Here is a 19,026-nt window from a genome sequence, read left to right on the forward strand (position 1 = left end):
GCCGATCTTCTGAAAATTTCGTTCGAAATCGTTCGACTTGATTCGCATACCACATAACGTGCTACTTTTTTGCTTTTTCTTGTCCTTTTTTTGCTATTTTATTTATATATATATATATAAACACAACATTACATACATTTAACATAATTTAACAATGTACATACATATATATACATATTATGTAATGAAAAGATTCCGTTTATGATATCAATCGTTCTATATATCGAAATATCGTAGTGAAATTAGAAAAGATATTATTATGCATGTTATGCGTATATATATATATATATATATATATATATATATATGTATGTATGTATGTATGTATATATAATCGTTTTCAAGCTCGTTTCTTCTTAGAAGAAATACTCAGGGTACCTCTTGGATGTTTGTGATATTATCGAATACGTACCAACATATCTACCGTGATACATTGCACATTAATCAATGTATATGTATCGATATAACGCATACAATCCACGTACAAGCCGACGTACTTTGCGGGCAGCCCTAATCCCATGCGAGCATATAAAGGTCGAGAAGCCGCACGCGTAGATTTTACGAGCGATACGAGTCGGAACATCGTCTCAATTCGAATGATTCTTCGATCGTATAAACAGAACTAGCAATGCAATAAGACATACGAAATTACCTGGTTCGAGGGAAAAATCTATATCGGAAAACGTTTGTCAGAAAATGTGCTGCCCTAACGTTTCTCACAGAAATCGTTTTTCGTTTAAAAAAATATTATAAATAAAGAAAAAGCGAAACGATTTCTTTTCGAAATCTTCTATATGCTCTTGCGACTCGATTTATTTCCCAAGAATCGATGAACGCAAAAGTCGAAGAAACGAAATAGCGGATGTATGTATGTATGTATATATGTTAAAATAGTAAAGAAGAAGATGAAGAAGAAGGAAAGAGAAACTGTGAGGCATAAGGGGGATGCAAAGAGAGCGAGAGAGAGCGAGAGCAAAAGCGAGAGAGAGAGAGAGAGAGAAGAGTTCGAGGTCGACGAAATAACACGTGCGATGGTTCTGTTCGAGTGCGAGAGCGAATGACCGAGTTAAGTGTAGAAGAGTCGCACCAGCCGGCCGTCCAAATGTTATTGTTTATTGTGGCCGAACGACAGCTTGATTTATCATGCGATGCCGGCCATGGCCATGCGTGAAATAGTGGCATAATCCCGTTGATTTGTGGCGACCATTGTTCGTACGACCACTCCGTCCAAAGTATTTTCTCTCTCTCTCTCTTTCTCTCTCTCTCTCTCTCTCTCTCTCTCTCTCTCTCTTTTTTCCATCGCCGTTTCGTTGTTTACTCCCTCGATCATTGTCTTCCTCATCGATCCAACGATTTCCGCTTTTTTTTCCTCCGCCCGTCAGCAACGATATCCGCTCAACGGAGGATGACATGGGCAACGCGATTGAATGTAGAAGTTAAATTGAAACGCGTTTGAGCCACCACGGCACGTCATGCCCAAGCTCATTCTTCCCTACGAGAAGAGAATTAAAAAAGAGAATGCAACGTTGATATCGTTGTGATTTTCATTCGGCAGACGCGAATTTACGAGACGAGAAGAACCGGCTTTCGCAAAAGCTACGGATTTCGTTCGTAAGGTTTTCTATTTTTCTCCTTTCTGCTTTCTCCCCCCCCCCTCCCCCCTCACTTCCATCCCTCCTCTCTTTCTCTCTCTCTTTCTTTCTCTCTCTCTCTCTCTCTCTCTCTCTCTCTCTCTCTCTCTCACAACCACTCAGTTTATACATTATAGTTACATATATGTGTCGTGGTTTTTCATTTACCCGATTAAATGCATGTGTATATATATACATATATATGAATGTGTGAGTATATATATATATATATGTATATATATGTATATATCGTGCATCAAAGAGATAAAGTGTTAATGATAAATCGAAATTATTTGAAGCAGTACGCAATCTAACACTCGTATATGATCATACTTATTAATTATTTTCCAATCAATGCATAATTTCGATTCGGTCTATTAAAGAAGACGTTTAACTTTCCGTATCAACTTCGCATTTATCAGTTTCCACGAAAGTGACTTCCGCGATTAACTGCAGCAAGTAGTCTTCGAACTTCGCGGTAACCGTACGTACCGTGCATTTCCAAGAGTCAATTCGAACCGTAATAATAATCAATCATAGGAATGACTACAAAATTATACTGACGCTCGAACGTACGACGCGTTATTTTCGTGTTAGAATACCGACGTTGGCAATCACTATACGATGTTACGCGCTTACATACACTTAAGCCTGGTAGAAATTACTTGGAATGGATACTTTTAACATACCACAGGAAATAAAGTTAATTGCTTGAATGGTACCTTCAAGACGTTGCCAGGTATCCATCTAATTCGATTTTGTAACGATATAACTGGAACATACTGGTTAATCTTCTTCGAAAGCATAAAAAAAAAAAAAAAAAAAAGAAGAAGAAGAAGAAGAAAAGAAAAAGAAAAACGACGAGATTTCTTTTAACGTGGATTAAAATGTAAAATTATTCTTTGATTATGCTCAAAAACAAAGGGGGGGGGGGGGAGAGAAAAATGAAAAGAAAAGGAAATAAAAAAAAGAACTTCATTATATCGATAGATACTCACGTCTACGGATCGATCGGTTATATTATCTACTTAACAACATGTATCATGTAAAATGGTATAATTCCTACGATAAATCCTAAGTTCAAATGTAATAATATCACCTGTTCGATTTATAACAATGTCTCGAAGATTCGTTTGACGTGAAGAATATTTACGAATTATCAACGAACTATATACGTATGTAAATATATCGAATTAATTAATTGACCGGTTTATCTTTTTGGCCTCGATAAGAGAACGATATCGACTCCGATAGATTCGTTTTTGGGTGGGTATGAATTGCCAAGAGAGAGGAGGACTCTCGAACCGGTAAATAGCTTGTTCTCTCGTAGGTAAGTAGCCGAGTGGTCATCAATAAGCCGACCTACTATGCCTCTTACGCGGACGAGTATTATGGCGCGAAGCGGCGGGCGGTCCCTTCCGTTTGACGAGAGCCATTCATCCTCATCCACCTACGTTGGATACTAATACATAGACGCACATGGATGGACACGTATTCCGTGCGACGCGGCGGTGAGCAGAGAGGACGAGGGCGTGCGCGCGCGCGCCAGAGCGAGCGCGTGTTCTTCCATTGTGCATCCATCTATCACACGTCAGAAGTAACGCGGCTTAGGTGGGTCGATCGGGGCTGAAGGTAGAAGCCTTCGTCTCTACCTCCGCATCCTACTTCTCTTCGACCCTTCTCCTCCTCTTCCTCGAACCTCTGTATATATATATATGTATATATATATATATATGTGTGTGTGTGTGTGTGTGTATATCTCCTCGAAGCCGCGTCACCGAGGAGTCGTCGATCAGAGCTGTCACAAAATATGCCATTTCCTTGCACACCCGCGAATACGCGAACGATAATGTATTGCGAATGGAGCTGTCTGCTATTTCGTGAGAGCCATTATCCCTTTAAATACGTGCCTACGTCTCCTCCTTCCTTCCTTTCTTTTCCCTTCTCTCTTTTCTCCCTTCTCTTTCATCTCTCTTCTCTTCTCTTTTCTTTTCTTTTCTTTTCTTTTCTTTTCTTCTCGACACCATAAAAATTTATTACGTTGACCGGTTCGAAAAAATCATTCCTTCTTTATCTCTCTCTCACTCTCTCTCTCTCTCTCTCTCTCTCTCTCTCTCTCTCTCTCTCTCTCTCTCTTTCTCTTTCTCTCTTACGATCTCCTCTTTTTTTCTTGACTATACTGAGCTTTGATTTGTGCTATTTAAAGATATGAAAATCAGATCGATCGATATCTAAAAGAACGGTATATTCTGTATATCGATCAAAGAAAAGAATATACTTTTTAAATATGGAAGAAATGACGATGAAGTTGACAGTAGTTTCAGGTTGACTCGTATAATCTGAATGCGATTCCTGTTCGGCGAGGTCCTCTGGCGGCAGGAAACACAGGACCCTTCGGCGATGACCTGCCAACGGTTCGCGCATTAGCTCGACAGATAGCGTTGCCTAATCGGGCCTCATAAATTACCAAATTAATATCCCGCGTTGCCGACGCCAGGCTATCCGTCAGGTGTCAGGCACGGTGCAGATAGCGGCCACGTCCACCCGCTCTGCTGTTGCTGCTGCTGTTGCTGCTGCTTCTGCTGCTTCTGCTGGTGTTGGTGGTGCTGGTAGTAGTGGTGCTGGTACTGCTACTGTTACCGCTGCTGCTGCTGCTGCTATACCGTCCTTTCTCTTCCTCTCCTCCACCCACCTTCTCTTCCAGCTCTACTACACAAACGTCGTCTTCATCCAGCTCCTCTACCTACGAACGAAATATTCTCACACGATCTAACTGACGGATTATCGTCACCTTCAAACAATTTCAACCGTTGAAATGGACCGCGAAAACTTTATACTTTCACGAGAAGTATGTATTTCTGATCGATAAGTGTTATAGCGGGGTTATCTTATTTTTATAGATTCATAGAAATTTTTTTTTTTTTTTTTAAGATTATCAATAAAGTATCAATCGAATTAATTTGAATAATATATAATCTTGATATTATTTTACACCGTTGATTTAATCTAGGCCAATTCCTTTTAATGATATTTTTATTACTATTTCAATTTGAATTATAATTAAACAAATGTCATATCGATCGTTCAGATTAACAACTACGCGTCAATGCTTATTTGAACGTAAAAAAGAAAAGGATACACGATTCGAAGCAACCAATAACACATACGGATTATTACTTCTATATGGAATTTTTTATATTTTTTTCGTTTCTTTTTTTTTTTTTTTTTTTTTTTTTTTGGAAGAGATGCAGCGAGGAAGTGAGGGGGGAAGATCGATCGACAAAGCGTAAGAAAGACAGAGCGATGCTATTACAGTTGTCCAGAAGGCGAGAGACAAAAGGGGGATGGATAGACGGATGAACGAAAGAGAAATAAAGATGGTGGAGGAGGAGAAGGTGAAGAACTAGAAGAAGAAGACGAAGAAAGGGTGAGCCTTTCAAGAGAAGGGAAGAAGGGGGGACCACCCAGGGTGTCTCACTGTGTCCTACACAAACTAACGGTGGTCGAACGTGTTCGTAGGTACGCGTAGCTATGCGAGAGGATACCTCGTGTCTCTTTCGTCCCCCTCCTTTCCTCGCGCTCCCCTTTTAACTCGCCCACGCGCGACGCATAAACGCGCATCACTAAGGGGAAACGAAGTCGAAAGAGGTGTTGCGGCTACGCATTGGCGTAGGACGTACGATCGGTTGCTCCTGTGTTTAAGTAGAAGAAGAAGAAGACGAAGAAGATGAAGGAGAAGGGATAGAAAAAGAAGGGTAGAAAGGGGCAAGAACCGCTTACGAATTACGCGAGGAGGATGGGACGACTACGCAAAACCGGCTTCTTCTTCTTCTTCTTCTTCGTATTCCTCTTCGGGTTTGCTACTATGCGACACGGCTGCCAATTAGCGGTCTGACATCGAGCTGACTGACCACCATGTGCACTGCCAACTGATCGTTTTTCTCTCTCTCTCTCTCTCTCTCTCTCTCTCTCTGTCTCTCTCTCTCTCTCTGTCGCTGTCCAACTGTCCTTCTCCCTTTTGCTTCTTTTCACAATCAGATGCTCGGGGTCAGAAAGCATCTCTGGATGTTTTCGGAAACTCTTGATCGACGATAGTTAGAACGTGAAACGTGAATCGGCTTCGAGATCGACTTAAGACCGAATTTTCAACGAAGGAACGTGACTGGACAATGGATGGTTTTGTAAGCTGGCGCAAGTGTCACTCTTGATAAAAATACACGTAAGACGTACAAGTAAATCATAAGAGAGTTTTTTCTATTTCTTTTTTTTTTTTCAGTAAAAATTATGGTTAAGGTTAATTTTTATGTATTTTATTTCTGCTTTATTGTTATTATTATTATTATTATTATTATTTTTTTCTTTTGTTTTATGTTTTTTTTTTTTTTTTTTTTTTTTTTTTAATTTTTGTCCATTCTTTCTCTCCTCTAAACGAATAACTTGATAATACGTTTGCGAGAGAACGTCGATGGTAACGTTTTCGAATAGGTATCTACATTGTAAACTCATACGTCGTCTCAGTATCGACTCCAATAAACGTTTCGCAGACGGTCATTCGATAAAGCATATTGTCCCGGGCGAACTCGAAGAACTCCTTTGATGCACCGCCAAACACGTTCGTCCTGTCGATCGCGCGATTTGTCATGGAAGTGTTCGTCGGCCGATCTTCGACCTCTTCGCGAGCACTTCCGCCAAGCGAGCACTCCTTTCTAGTCGCGGGATCGCCGTGATCGCAAATTCGCGACGCTCGAGCGCGCGCGCTTGAATCTTCGAAACGAAGGATTCACGGTCGATTCGAGTGTTGAACGAGTTTCGTCTCTCTCTTTCTCGCTCTCTCTCTCTCTCCCTCTCTCGTTTTCTCTTTCTTTTTTTTTTTTTTTTTTTTTGCCATGATGTTAAAGGAACGATAACGAAGAGATAAGATATTTATTTTTAACAGCTGTGCGATGCGCTAGCCCGATTCACGGTATCGTTGTCGCGCATAATTAATTAATCGTTTATCCGAAGGATTTATGGCGTACTCGGTCACGTCGAAGATACGATATCTCGAAAGTTTTCAGAAGCCCTACACGCTCTCTTTCGCTGCACTTACACGCTCGTCGGGGCTGAAAACTACCGATCGATGTCGTTTCCGGAAAGGAGGATGAGGAGGAAAAAGAGAAGTTGATAAAAAGAGAAAGAGAAAAAGAAAAAAGATGAAGGAGAGAAAAAGAAGGGATAGAAAAAAGAAAAAACAACAACAACAACAACAAGGAAAAAAGAAAAAAGAAAAATGAAAAAGAAAGAAAGAAAGAAAGAAAGAAAGAAAGAAAGAAAGAAAGAAAGGAAACATACGAAGAGGGATAGAGAACGAATACGATATATCGCGTTGATCGGTAGCAAACGCGCACGACAATAATTATTACGTATGTCGCTTCGCATTATACGCTTGGCTTTTAGAGGGTCAATAAAAAAGCTGAACTGAATCTCCCTTCTTTCCCCTCCTCTCTCCCTCTTTCTCTCTCCGTCTTTCCATCGAGTTAACCCGTTTTCTTCTTCCTTTTTTTCCTTTTTTTTTCCTTTTTTCCTTTTTCTCTATCTCTCTCTCTCTCTCTCTCTCTCTCGATGCCGATGCAGTTACACACACTTTTAGTAGGAGAAGGAGGAGGAGAGTCGCGTCACGTTGCATTACGGAATGATATTTGCTAATTGAGCACGAAGATAAAACGACAACGGCTTCGAGTAGAAAGGGAGCAAGGGTGTGTGTGTGTGTGTGTGTGTGCGTGTATGTGAGAGAGGGAGAGAGAGAGAGAGAGAGAGAGAGTGAGAGATGGAGATGTAGAGAGGGAATATTGGGAGGAAGGATGAAAGAGGTAGGGTAGAAGGGTGGTGAGGCGGGAAGAGAGGAGGAGGAGGAGGAGGATGGTGGTAGAGTCGACTAATAACTGTTCCTCTGGCTCGCACGCTCTCGTCGTAGCACCGGTACTCCCGAGGGAATGGATAATCATACGTTGAACCTCCGTGTCGCGGTATCCTCGTTCGTTCCATGCGATACTTCGACTTTATTTCCCCTCTTTCTCTGGCCCTTTACGCGCCTAGTTCCGTCGCTCTTATCTCCGCGGTTTATCGGTCCGTTTTCTCGCAAAAGCGCTCACTCGTAACTAACGTCGAGATGAGGGTGAAGGAAGAAATAGAAAGAGAAAGAGAGAGAGAGAGAGAGAGAGAGAGAGAGAGAGAGAGAGAAAGAGAAAGAAGAGGAGGAAAAAATGTCATAAATGTATACGTGTGTGAACGTGCGTATTTGTCTCTCTTTCTCTCTCTCTCTCTCTCTCTCCTGTTTCTTTTCCTATGTGCGAGAGAGAAAGAGAGAGAGAGAGAGAAAGAGAACAGGGTTGTCCTATCGCAGTTCGAAAAGCATTTCGCTACGTGCAAAAGATTTACGCTCGACCAACGACGTTAAAACGGTTCTCGTCGCTCGACGAAGAGCCGGAGGAAGAGAGAATGGAGGTGTGGATGTTGGGTGGTGCGGAGGTGGGGAACGGGGAGGTGGCGGAGAAGGGCAAGTGGGGGCGGGGGCGAGGGCAAGGGACGACGAGGGGAAGGAGCTTGGTAGAGAAAGAACGTCGGAGAGCGATCGCGTTACGACCTAAGATTTCTTCTCGTCCGTTTAACGTCCGTAAGGGAACGTACGACTCGTATATTTACTTGGGCGAGCCTTCGAATCGCTTCCAACTTTCGATATATATTTTCTGTTCTACGGATGCTCGATGGCAAAGTCCTCGGTACGCGGGGGCGTTACCAAGGTCCAATATCATTTTTCGCATCGTGAAACTAAGAAAAATCTTAAATATATCTAATATGTTAAATGATTTTCCTTACTTAATCCATTTCAAATATCCATTTAAAATATTCGTTTAGCGTGAAAATATTTTGACGAACGTACAAACGAACGAAACGAATCGAATGAAATGAGCGAACGAAATCGAATGAAATCGAATGATATTTCGATTTATTATAGTTGAAAGACCATCGGGAATATCGAACGTGTGATACTAAAACATCGAGAGCGTATAACGTGTTAACGAATTCGAGAACGGATTTCTCCATACGTTATTTGAAATGTTAATCGCGTTGCAACTATCGGATTATAATGTGTAAATACCGCGATGAGCGTTGAAATACGCTTCGGACGATGGAAGAGCTTGGGATTATACACCATAGAGGGGTAATAATGCGCGAGTGCAGCGTCTTAAAACAGTGTAGGTAGGTAGGTAGGTAGGTAGGTAGGTAGGTAGGTAGGTATATCAGTGTTATCAGTGCACGGCTATTGGGATTAGGAATTAAAGCGGAGCGAGGCGGAAATAAATCGGGACGAACGTGAGCGCGTCTACCGTGAATTATAGACTCTGCGGAATGTTTTTTTACGTTTAACTTCTCTCTCTTTTTCTCTCTCTCTCTCTCTCTCTCTCTTTATCTCTATCTCTCTAACGCACTAGCGCGCGAGGATAGAGTGGGAAGGAAAGAGTAAAGGGTGGAAAATAAAAAGAGAAAATAAAAGATTATATTAATTGCAATCGTTCCACTAAAGTGCTAGTCAAAATAATCACGAGCGTCTGGTTTGATTTTTTTCTATTTATCGTACTTCTTTCTATTGTTCAATTGAGACGCTTAGAAAAATGATAGATAGATAGATATCGTTTAATTTTGACCTTTTGAATAACTACATACGTATTTTTATATTACAAGTAAACTGTGTCTTATTAAACGACGCAATCGAATCGATCTTTAACGAACTACCAATGTGTACATATTTTTAATCATTAATCGACGATTATCATTTGATAATTATCGCATAGGTAAGTATTATTATTTACCTATCTACTATGTGCAATTTTAATTTCTTCAAAATGACGAATTCAATTCCGTAAAAATAAAATTCCCCGATTGGAAAATATATTGACGATTAATGAAATCTCAAACGTTGAACGTTCAAACGATCATCGATGAATCGGAAAGAAGAAAAAAGAGAAATAAAAAAAAAAAAAAGGGAGGGGGGCAAAAAAAAAAAAGAAAGAGAAAAAAATAACTCGTTATTTCTTTTTTTTTCCGAGTGCCCTCTCACGACTGATCTACCTCCCACCTCCTTCTTCTTCTTACTTTCTCTCTCTTTCTCGTTTGTTAGTTCGCCGAGTCGAGTCGAGTCGAAGACGAGAGAAACAGGCTCGTAACCGTAGCTTCCGAAACTTAATGCCATTTTGCTTAACTACATGCCGTCGCAGTAAAGCTGACAGGCGCCGGTCGTAGCTACGTTCCTGGGGCGGCAATAAAAATGAGGGAGGAGAGAGAAAGAGAGAGATAGATAGATAGATAGATAGAGAGAGAGAGAGAGAGAGAGAGAGAGAGAGTGAGAGAGAGAGAGAGATATGGAAAAGGAAGCTGGGTAAGAAGAGGGTAAAAGGAAGAGAAACTCGCACGACTGCTCGATCTCGAACCTGACGGTTGATGGAGACGTCTTCGTTCGAGACAGACGACTTGGACGCTAGCGACGTTTGATCGACAGTCTCTTTCCTCTTTTCTCGTCTCGTCGAATCTCCCTCGACCGTTCCCTCTTTCCTTTTTTCTCCCTCCCCTCTGTCTCTCTCTCTCTCTCTCTCTCTCTCGCTCACTTTTCACGAGTCATCCTCACGCCGTTCGAGGTCCACTTCGCGCCGTCGTTTTCGTCTTCGTCGTCATCGTCGTCTTCGTCGTTCGTGTTTTTGCTCTGGCATAAGCCTATAAATAGAGGAGGCCATGCGGCGGCCCTCCACGAACGCTTTCTCGCGCGTCACACGGCCATCATGTTACTCAAGGTCGCGTCACTGACAGAACCGGAGTAGCTCCTTTGTCTTCTTTTCTTCGTTCCATTGATATTCCCTGTGAGGATCTCTCTCTCTTTCTCTCTCTCTCTCTCTCTCTTTTTGTTTCTCTCTCTTTCCTCCTCCCCCTATCTCTCCTCACCTTTCGTTCGAACTTGAATATCTCGGAAGGCTTTTAATCGTATTATTTGTCTTCTCCTACGTCATTTATACGCTTATTATCAAACAAGATTAATTGACTAAAAATAGATATATAACTGGGATAATACGTAGGAACATTCTCATCCGAAAGATCGAAACCCCCACCCTTCTTCCTCTTCCCTGTAAATGTTCCTCACTTTCAAGGTCGTATATACTGTTGGTGACGGAAATCCGAGTCGCTCCTTTGTTTTCAAAATACCCACCCATCGCTGATCGCTGTCGTATCTCGGACGAGTAAGTACACGATTCCTATTAATCACTTCGAACGGATTTGTTCCAATTGAAAGAGCTTGAATATCGTAGGAATAGAAATTTCAATTACCGATTTTATGTTTTCGATGGAGCGCTGATTTTTGCTCTTAGTTCTGTTTTTTTTTTATCTTTTTTTTTTTTTTTTTTTTTTTTTGACGAAAACGTCAGTTTGCGAGACTATGGTGAATTAAAATTTCGTAGGAAATTTTCAATGTATAAAATCTCAAGAACGTCCGTTTGGAAACGATAAAAGAAAATCGTTTCTCGTGGATTTATTTTCAATGATCGAAGACTTTTACAGGTGAAAGAGAGACTCTGATTATATCATTAATTCGAAATACTTGTTCGTCTCCTTGGACGATCCTAGATTAATAGGAATTATACGAAATGGAAAGGGACAATTAATGCGATCGAATTTAATGTCATTTAGCCAAGGTGAGTTTGGATCGGTTAAATTATTAATAAAATAAAACGTCTGCGGCTGTAATCACGGATTAAACTTGGCTATCATCGTTTATTATTTTTAACAATAATTTCCTATTTAAAGAGATAATTATCGTATGAAGTCATGTCAGACCTCTCGATCTTTATTCTTAAATTCTTGAAGAAAATCCGATTATAAAGCGACCAGACACTGTCATCGGTAATCATTCACGAAGTTGTCCGTCTAAATCTTTGTTCTTCATGTGTGAAATATACACACACACACACATATATATATATATATTTATATTCATATATAAAAAATGCTATGTATATATTATATACAAATTTAAATAAATATATATACAATATATAATATATTAATTACCGGTTTTCCTTACTCTTTGAATTTATGTATAAGTATATATTCGTACTAGTATATATATATATATATATATATATATATATATATATATTTGTATCTATAATATATACGCATACATATATAAATCCACGTTAAACTCTTCTAACGATAGATTACGTGATCCCTTTGAACGTTTGCAAAATCTCCGTCAATATCATGCAAAGTGCTCAGGACGTTCTCGTTTTGGTATTTACGACGATTAATCTTGCTTCCTTGTTAACCCCGTTAGAATCGATGCACCAGTCCCCTCGTAAATTCACAATAACGTTTCCTTTCTTAGCTGATAATTTTTAACTCACGTCGAACGCCATGCAAATCCAAAAGGAAGAAAAAAACTTGCGCGGACGCGCCATCATCATGGAAGCTTTTGATCCGATGACGTCTCACCGTTCACATTTTTCTTTTCGATTTTACCTGCTTCTACCGTACCGTAACGACGTCGCATTTCAACCTGTTTTGAAACAAGAACGTGGTTCCTCCTGTTTCATTTGTGTTCCACCGGCATGCTCTTGTCTCTTTCTGTTTCCTTCTCTTTCCTTCTCTCTCTCTCTTTCTCTCTCTCTCTCACTCTCTCTCCAACACTTCTTGCATCGTCAGACCGAGGAAATCAGGAATGTCCGATAATCATCGGTAAATCATACGTTTGAAGGTGTTGGTAAGGCCCCGTACACTTCTTTTCCTTTCTCGCGTAATGTATAAACGTGGTTTTACCTTTAGCTATGTGTACACATACGCATACATACACACATGCACATACAGACACAGATATATACACGTACGCGCACGCACATTTCTATAACGTAGGTCAATCTTTATGGCGGACATAACTCCCTCGATTTCAGTGGAGATTATCTCGTTATTTATTGGAAAGCCGAGCGAGTTATCTACCGCGTTTCTACCCGAAAAATCTTTTCTTGGTCGTTCTCTTTTTTCACCGTCTTTTTCTTTCTCGCTCTCCTTCGTCCCGCTCCCCCCTCCTTTTTATTCCCGTTTCTTTTCCTCTCGATTCGTAACCGATCCATGATGATTCATGATGATTCGGTGTTATAAACTCGCCTTTAAGAACGCCATGGAGGAGGCTTCCTTCACGAACGCGTGGCTTCCTCCCGTACCGCAACATCGGAGAAATCTTTTGGCAAAAATGATGCCCCGTTGCGATCGAGACGTTCGAGATTGAGCGTCGTGGGGATTCGGTGATGTCCTCGCGTTATCGTATTCTCTCTCTCTCTCTCTCTCTCTCTCTCTCTCTATTTCTCTGTCTCTCCGTCTCTCTCTTTCTCCATTAAAGCAAGCGCGAGACCCGTAACGAAGGAAATAAACTTGATTCACTGTATTGGCTCTTTCGAGAAGACCGAATGATTACGCATCCGAGAAAGTGGTTACCCGCCAAGGATGTCATATTTATTTCGGATATCTCAGTTATTTTCCATATTTTATTTGATCGCATCACGAGATCGGATTATATCGTCGTTCTCCATTAAGAACGCGCGGAGATCATTCTTTGGCAGGCGCACCTTACCTTACTTTTCTCGGCTCTTCTCCCCTCCCCCTCTTCTTCAGCCTCACCTGGCTATTCCACCCCACCGCCCGTTTATCTCTTCCGTCAGATTTTAAAACAACCATTTTCGTTCCCGTTATTCGGTTCTTGCGAAAATATTTATTGCGATTTTACATTGGGGAACGACTATAATCGAGAAATCAACGTGATTGCGATTGATAGGCGCGTTACATACTAGTTAAAACGTATATTAATTTACCTACTTTTTCTCTCGGTTAATCGGAATTGCAAAGTAGGCATATAATTATCCATTAACCTTCGAGGTGATACTTCGATGTTACGGGCACGATGTTGATGGACGTCTGTTTGACATTTGTCGGATTGTGAACATTACTTATTTCTAGAATGTTTATATCTATCTACTTATCTGTCTACCTATCTACCTACTTACTTACCTACTTACTTACCTACTTACTTACCTACTTACCTATCCTTTATACTTATCTATTTTTTTCCCCTTGTTTATGAATTGTTGTCGGACGCATCCTCACGATTTTTATGTAAACGATCTATGTTCGAACGATCGACGTACGTGTCGAAAATGATCAATAAAGTCTCGTAATTGTTTCAATGATTCACGTTTGATATATCGCTTTCGTATTTTTAACAGCTCGTGTTTTTGATTTTATCGTCGATGACTATTGCGTTACGTTAAAAATTTCTCTGCCCAATTAGAAAACGAATATTAGGAAATATACATATACATCTTGAATCTATTAATGCATTCTGAGCCGATCGACTATCAATCTTACATAATTATAATGCCTTCGTAACGTAGTTCTACATGATTTCTAAATTTTTAACTTGAAAACCGACAAAAGTTCAATCCTACCATCGTTCAAGATTTCGTCCATTTCAAATAGCATAAACGCTACTTTGCCATTGGACGTAATCGATTAACAGATGTTTTCAACGAAATTTCTGTGAGCCTTTTTACGATTATTTACGATCGGTCGCAAATGCGTTATTATGAGATAGCGAGAGTAGGTATCATTCATGTTATCTGAATACCAGGACTAATATATTTAGCCACTTGTATGAATAAACATCGAACGTTAGTTCTCATAATGGCGAACTTCCGAAACGCAAATTTAGGAATACGGTCGCGGCATGCGAATGGAGAATGGCGAGAATGAAAAGAATAGAATAGGTTGATAGGGTTTACCAGGTTACACCCCCTGCTAAGGCTAAGGTTGTCGGAGTCGATGGAAGAAAAGGAAGGAAGGAAGGAAGGAAGGTGGAAGATGTAGAAGAAAGTGTGAGAGGGTGATAGTAGATGGAAAAAAGGGGGAGGGGAAGAAAATAGAGATAGATAGAGAGAGAGAGAGAGAGAGAGAGAGAGAAAGAGAGAGAGAGAGAGAGAGAGAGAGAGAGAAGAATGCGGACTGCACAACTTGATAATAATAAACTGAAAAAGGAGCAAAAAGCGTTATTTTAAAAGGGAAATGCAGCGCGCCGCATTTTTATGTCTTCGCCAGAACTTTTCATCTACTCTCACGCCTCTCCCTATCCTATCCCCATCTTTCCCCATCCCGCTCCTTTTAGCGGAGCGGGGTGGGAGGATGCTCGGGGGATAGCGGACGTCGCGAGCTGGAGGATTGTGGAGTGGGGGGGAGTGCGCTAAGAGGAGGCTGCTAAGGAGGGAGTGAGAGAGGAGGATATAGAGAAGGGAGTAGCAACAGCTAGTCGCGTTCAAGAAGGAAAGATAGGGTGAAGAGAATGAAAAACCAAGCAAGATGGAAAGTAAGAGAGAGATAGAAAGAAAGAAAGAGATAGGGAATGAGAGAAAAAGGGAGAAAGGAAAGATAAAGGAAAGATCGAGAAAGAGACGACGGACGGACGGTGGCGAGGGGAGGGGGAGGGAGAGTGCGTGGAGGATGGAAGAAGTCTAAAACGTGGAATGAAACGGCAGGCTGCCGCTGATGAAATTCATAATTTAGATCCAATGCGCTCTTTGTTCCTCGTTTAGAATACACCGCTATTTATAGTCGAAATTTTCCAACGATCTTGGAAACTTTTATTCTGTTTCCACTCTCGCCAACCTTGAAAACATAAAACCATCCCCTCTGCTCTTCCTCTGCCACCTCCCTTCCCCTATCGTTTCTTCCTTTCTCACCTCCACGTTTATCCTTGGAGAATAACGATCGCGCGTTCGACGAAGGATTTATTCGATTTCATCGTTAACAGGACGATTTCACGTTTGGTTAAGGGTATCGAATGCAATTTGTGGTAAAGATGATTCGAGATTTACAGTGTTAATAGGAAAAATCGGACACGTAAAATTTTAACGGAAAGAGGAAAGGTATCGGTCTCACGTAAAAACCGATTAATATGGTTTCAAGTGTGAGCATCTTTTATGCAAATGATATTCTCATAAACGTGAGAAAGAGAGAAAGAGAAAGAGAGAGAGAGAGAGAGAAAGAGAGAAAGAGAGAAAGATAGTTAAACGATACGATAGCGCAATTTATATCGGCCGCGGAGGAAGTTAAAACTCCGTAGACCGAGGACTAATTTTCTTAAATACGTAGGTATAAAATACGTAGGTAGGAACGTATGTGCGTATGTATGTATATAACTACGAAGGCGTTTAAACGTAGTCGCCTCTAATTCTCTGTAATTGGATTTTGCATAACGACCTTGATGTACGCCGCTTTCGTTGAACTAAGAACGTTGAATTGGAAGTTAACGTTGACTGAAAGAATCGTCTTTCGAACACTTTACACGTGACAACACGCGTTAATTTTAATTTCACAACATAGATATATATATATATATATATATATATATATATATATATATATATATATATACATAGAATTTCCTGTACTATTGGATACGTCGTTCGAGGAGGTATTAAATACATGCTCTGTGGATCGTATAAAATCGTGAATACCTATACAGTCTCGAAATCGAAGCCGAAGTCGAAGCCGAAGCTGAAACGTATCGGACCGAGTTTATCCGTTATCGCACGCATCTCGATCGCTTACAGCCGCTATCACGAACGAGAGTAGGCCGATAATCGGGATCGTTTCCGAGTCATCATCGATTCCCATTATAAAGAGACACCCCCTCTCGACGATCGCGAATAGGGCGCTCAAGGATATTCTCCGCGTTAGTTAAAGACTAATCCTAAGCGATCGAGCAGATCGACGAAAGTAAATTGAGTAGGTACGTTGTGTGTTCCTTCGTTACACGAAACTATAGGTCGGAAATACGCGTACCTATTCATGAGAGTTAAATACACGCTTATATACACATACACGCACACCAAACATATACATAGAGAGAGAGAGAGAGAGAGAGAGAGAGAGAGAGAGAGGGAGGGAGGGAGGGAGGGAGGGAGGGAGGGAGAGAGACAGATCGTTCGTATTATCGTGACGCGTGCGCGTAATACTCAATCGGAGGGTAGAAAAGGGATGGGTAGTTGTACTAAAAGAAAGAGATAAGGAAAGAAAAGGAGAGAGACGTACATAGGTAAAAGGGACGTACGGCTCGTCAGGCCGCAAAACGTCGTATTATTTCGAGTTATTTCGAGGTGAGTCGACCGCGTGACGGCTGGGTGGCACGCATCTCCGAGGCACTGCCCCTTTCGTTTATCGTTCGCTGTCGCGTTTCCTCCGGCAGTTATTTCGTCCTTAATAGGATGTAATATTATACGAAGAGTCACGTCCACTCGAATTCGCGGAGTTTAACGGTGAGTGGGCACGAAAGAGGGACCTACACTCGCGACGCGTCGTCGATCGGCCGATCCTCTCTCTCTCTCTCTCTCTCTCTCTCTTTCTTTCCTCGTCCTTTACAGTCTTTTAAGGATATATCCTTTGTCGGTGGGGAACGCGTAAACTTTTTGAAGAAGGTGTTTTTCACGTCCGATGCCTTTCGAATCGAACGTTGACGAAGCGAGGACAGGACAATAAAGACGATGACAACTTCATACATGTAATTCTAACGGAGAAAATAGAATCTGAGTTAATTAGCGAGCCTTGATTACGTCAGAAGAGAAAGAGATGGGACGTGGAGTGGTGCTGATCGGTCGAGTTACGCGTGGACTATCGATTCGTCAGGTTGGTGATCGAATCTATTCGATCGATCGATCGATCGATCGATCTATCGATCGATCTGAGCGAAGCGATCGTATACGGTGGTACGACGCTAAAATAACGCGCGTCTCGATCGAAGCACACACCCACGCTATTCTCGCGTGCCACTTCGTTAATTGGCCGCGTTCGTATATCGAGCTCTGGAATCCCAAAGCAATCGATACGCGGCCCTATCCCACCTACGGCCGATTACAAGGAGCGACAGGGAGGGCATTGTAAATTGACCGTAATTGCGTTCAATGTTACGCGCGCACGGCCGGATCAAAGTCAATTGCTCGGAGTGACGGGGGCCGTAAGAAATACAACGAAACCAATTGCTTTTGCCCTCGACGAGAAGACCGCGGAGTCAGCGAAGCGCGTCGCTCGGCCAACGTTATCGTACATACAATTCGTTTCAATTCGATCTATCCTTCTTTTTTTCTTTCTTTTTTTTTCTTTTTTTTTTTCTTTTTTTTTTCTTTTTTTTTTTTTTACCCCTCGTCCTCCAATCCCCTTCCAACTACCACTAGCACTTACTCCACCGCAACCAACCCCCTATTGCTAATCGTAGAAATACGAGAAATATTTCATTTTCGAATTCTCTCAGAACTCATACGTAATTGAATTGCGATCTTTGCCGATAACACACTTGGGATTAATCGATTCTTTTCTTTCTTTTTTTTTTTTTTATTTAGAAGATTAACCGACGATTCTTATCATTTTTTATCTGGAATTATGTGAAAGAAAAGGAGTAATAATTTATTTGCCTCGTTTAACATGCGTTAACGTTGATCGAAATCTTCGGTCTTATATATTACACGTTGAGTACATGATAACGCGCTTATCGAACGAAACGACCAAAACACCGAGTTAGAATATGACGAGCTTCCTTAGCTAGAGCTGAGATACAACAGTACACACATATATATATATATACATATATATATATATATATATATATATATATATGTGTATACACATATATATGAGTCGATAAGAGAAAGAAAACGCGGGGACGAAGATCGAAGTGGTTAACCAACGACTAGCGGGCACTGGCTAGGCCACGGATCGCGGAATAAATTAACATGCAAATTTGGCGCAACACGCCTACCGAGCAGAGTACGGTTACTAAGGCTTATGGTTAAGCACGATTAACCTTCTTCGACGACGAGAGTACAGACTACGTTTCTACGTGGTACGATCATATATGCGTGCACACTTCCAGGAATTACCCTTTCGTCGAACGAGCTATCAATCTTAGCTCAAGACACAGATAGCTTGCCATTACGATTAAGCTCGTTCCTTCTCTCTCTCTCTCTCTTTCTCTCTCTATCTCTCTATCTCTCTATCTCTTTATCTCTTTTTCTCTATCAGCAGCTATGTATGTCTTGGCGATCATTCAACGATAGGTTCAATGGAGTTACATATTTTTCCTTTCGGTAATCTCTTTTTTCTTTCCTTTTTTTTCTTTTTTTTCTTTTTTTTTCTTTTATTTCGTTTTATTTTCCAATATTGAATTCTCGTTTGATATTCACGAGGAAAGATCAATTCATCATGCACAAAATATTTCGTTATTCCTAATATCTCGATCTAATAAGAGCAATAAACTCAATTAAATTGGCCTTTTACG

The 19,026-nt window shown here is 41.0% G+C and overlaps 1 protein-coding gene and 1 long non-coding RNA gene across 4 annotated transcripts in view; one reads left to right on the plus strand and one right to left on the minus strand.

The window, feature by feature from the left end:
• The window catches only part of LOC124956426 (protein tiptop), a 147,217-nt gene that overhangs the window by 26,276 nt on the left and 101,915 nt on the right, over positions 1-19,026 (plus strand). The gene's annotated exons all lie outside the window — the stretch shown is intronic.
• Positions 2,566-19,026, minus strand: part of LOC124956430 — a 29,137-nt gene continuing 12,676 nt past the window's right edge. Inside the window, exons 2-3 of the long non-coding RNA XR_007103246.1 lie at positions 4,099-4,374; positions 2,566-4,036 (exon numbers count right to left, since the gene is read on the minus strand). This is a non-coding gene — a long non-coding RNA (uncharacterized LOC124956430). The remainder of the gene's footprint in view (positions 4,037-4,098; positions 4,375-19,026) is intronic.

This window comes from Vespa velutina, chromosome 22, assembly GCF_912470025.1.
Source record: "Vespa velutina chromosome 22, iVesVel2.1, whole genome shotgun sequence".
In the NCBI taxonomy this organism is placed as follows: domain Eukaryota; kingdom Metazoa; phylum Arthropoda; class Insecta; order Hymenoptera; family Vespidae; genus Vespa; species Vespa velutina.